Source organism: Hylobates moloch, unplaced genomic scaffold (genome assembly GCF_009828535.3).
Source record: "Hylobates moloch isolate HMO894 unplaced genomic scaffold, HMol_V3 SCAFFOLD_8691, whole genome shotgun sequence".
Taxonomy (NCBI): Eukaryota; Metazoa; Chordata; class Mammalia; order Primates; family Hylobatidae; genus Hylobates; species Hylobates moloch.
In genome coordinates, this window is record NW_026660966.1 from 1 (window position 1) to 2,920 (window position 2,920).

The 2,920-nt window shown below is 62.1% G+C and overlaps 1 long non-coding RNA gene across 1 annotated transcript; it reads right to left on the reverse strand.

The window, feature by feature from the left end:
• Positions 1-1,238: 1,238 nt before the first annotated feature.
• On the reverse strand, positions 1,239-2,870 carry LOC131382807 (uncharacterized). The gene is made up of 3 exons (XR_009212397.1): positions 2,633-2,870; positions 1,543-2,112; positions 1,239-1,440 (listed from the first exon to the last, which is right to left on the reverse strand). It is a non-coding gene; the product is annotated as an uncharacterized LOC131382807 (long non-coding RNA).
• Between the last annotated feature and the right edge of the window lie 50 nt (positions 2,871-2,920).

Genomic DNA, 2,920 nt, shown 5'->3' on the forward strand with positions numbered 1-2,920 from the left:
AAACCCAAAGTGGAAGCGCCGCGACGACGATGGACAAACGGCCACAGCACCCAGGCAGAGACGCCGAAAGAGGCTCACCAAAGGCGGGCGACGTGCAACAAATCGCTCTCTGACGCACAGGGAACATTCGTGCAAAGACACACACACACACGGGCACACACGGGCACACACACACACACAAACACACACACACCCCGAAAGAGAGAGGGAGAGAAGCACAGAGAGGGTGAGAGACAGAGAGAGAAGTGAGAATGGGAGACACACCCACACACGCAGTCCCCCAGACCTGGCACAGCAGTAAACGCCCCCAGGCAACACCTGCGGCTGCGGGCTTCTGCTCCCCATGGCAACGACCCTCGGGTGAGAGAGCAGCCCGCCGGCAGGCAGGCAGACCTGTCCTGGAGATCTCGGGGGCATAACTTCTGGGGAGACTCACCCGAACACCGTCCGGGCAGGCCTGAGGCCGGGAGGCCACGCTGCTTCCCCCGGACTCCGCCTGTGGTTTCGTCCTCCTGGTCGGCCCTTTGCCAATCCTGGCAGCCGGAGACGTTCCTGTGGACCCCGTGGAGGGGTCAGGCCAGAGGCTCGGAAGCCCGACACCCAAGCGCTGCCACGGAGGGCTCCCGCGTTGCCCAGCCTCAGGGACTGGTTTCTAAGACAACCGTGGGAACCACTGTGACGGGAGAGCCAGCTCGCGCCTCGCGCATGCGCATTGGCTGGGCCCACTCGCGCTCCGCTCCTGGCAGTCAGGCTGCGGCCCCTTTAAAGAAGGGCGGCCGCGCGGCGGCACAGGGGGCTCCTGTCGCAGCCGCAGCTGCGGCTGGATCCGGGGTCCAGTTTGCGGCCGCGTGGGAGAGGGGGCCGCCGGTGCCCCAGGGCCAAGACCCCAGGAGTCCCGTCTTCCGGACCTCCTTGAGCCGACTTCCACCGATGGAGCGGGAGCTTCAGGGCGCCTGCTGGGTTCTCAGGACTCCTCTTCAGATGCGATTTTGGACTCCTCCGGTTGAGAAAGGATGGGCTCACCACATCTGGTGAGGCAGGCAGCGCTTCGCTGCATCACGGAATGATCCCATGGCCCTCAAGGCGGGGAGTCAGCTGAAAGTCCACTGATCCGGGAGCCCTCTGCCTCCCTCCTCCTTTGAAAGAGCAGTGGCCTGCCCCACTTCGAAAAGGCCTGGCGGGGCCTTTCCCTGAGTGCCAAGGGGAATGAAAGAAGACCTGGGAACCAGGAGGGGGCCTGGGCCTCAGTCCAAGCCACAGTTTGAGATGCCTGAGATAGGAGCCAAGAGCTTTCTGCTAGATTCACCCCACCGCCAATCCTCCACCGCCCAGGTAGCCCTGACTCAACCTCCCCGGCACCAGGCCCGAACCCAGTGCCGGCGCAGTCCCTTTGGTTTCCTTATATTCCTTGCAGCCAGAAGATTCTGGGGGTCAGTGCACCTAGGAGCAGAGGAGAGGATGTCACTCAAGAGCGAGACAGGAAGTGCAGAGAAAATGCGACAGCACCTGCCCTGGAAGACAAGGCCAGTCACGATCGCCTACCTCCGATGCTAGGGAATCCGCCCACCCATGAGGTGAAACATGGAGACTCAGGAAGCTTCACTGCCGGAGAGACGTATGGAAGCCAAGAACTCCAGGGTCCTCAGACCTGCCCAAAGCGGCAGAAACGGGTTTGGAGAGAGACACAGTCAAGACAGGGATCTCCAGCAAGTCTCTGCCTGATGGAATCGGGAGTCATCTTGGTAGAAGATATTCAGCCAGACCGAGAGGCACCCAGGCCCCTGAGAAACAGCGGAGACAGAGCAAGAGGCAGGACAGAACAGAAGCCAGGGCATAGGCATGGTTCAGCGCCGTGCCTTCGCCACGGGCATAAGGGGAGGGGTGCGAAACGGGTGGCTTGTCCAGAGAGTCCAGCGTGCCAGGGACAGGGATTGTTGCCGTCTCGCATTCCCGGCTTCCTCTTCAAGATTGTATCCTGCTGTGGCTTCATTTGGCAGAGAAGAGCCTTAGAAAGGTACAACCATCTTCTTGGACATGGGTCCGCTCCTCTCCTGCCGGACAATGTGCTCCTGTGGGGCTTTTGTCCTGGGCTGGAGTGTGGTCCGCTTGATCCTAGAAAAGAGGCCGCTCAGCATGGGGAGGAGACTTCCATTACACCGGGACTGACGCATCTCCTCCCGTGATCGAGGCCTTCACAAACCCAAAGTGGAAGCGCCGCGACGACGATGGACAAACGGCCACAGCACCCAGGCAGAGACGCCGAAAGAGGCTCACCAAAGGCGGGCGACGTGCAACAAATCGCTCTCTGACGCACAGGGAACATTCGTGCAAAGACACACACACACACGGGCACACACGGGCACACACACACACACAAACACACACACACCCCGAAAGAGAGAGGGAGAGAAGCACAGAGAGGGTGAGAGACAGAGAGAGAAGTGAGAATGGGAGACACACCCACACACGCAGTCCCCCAGACCTGGCACAGCAGTAAACGCCCCCAGGCAACACCTGCGGCTGCGGGCTTCTGCTCCCCATGGCAACGACCCTCGGGTGAGAGAGCAGCCCGCCGGCAGGCAGGCAGACCTGTCCTGGAGATCTCGGGGGCATAACTTCTGGGGAGACTCACCCGAACACCGTCCGGGCAGGCCTGAGGCCGGGAGGCCACGCTGCTTCCCCCGGACTCCGCCTGTGGTTTCGTCCTCCTGGTCGGCCCTTTGCCAATCCTGGCAGCCGGAGACGTTCCTGTGGACCCCGTGGAGGGGTCAGGCCAGAGGCTCGGAAGCCCGACACCCAAGCGCTGCCACGGAGGGCTCCCGCGTTGCCCAGCCTCAGGGACTGGTTTCTAAGACAACCGTGGGAACCACTGTGACGGGAGAGCCAACTCGCGCCTCGCGCATGCGCATTGGCTGGGCCC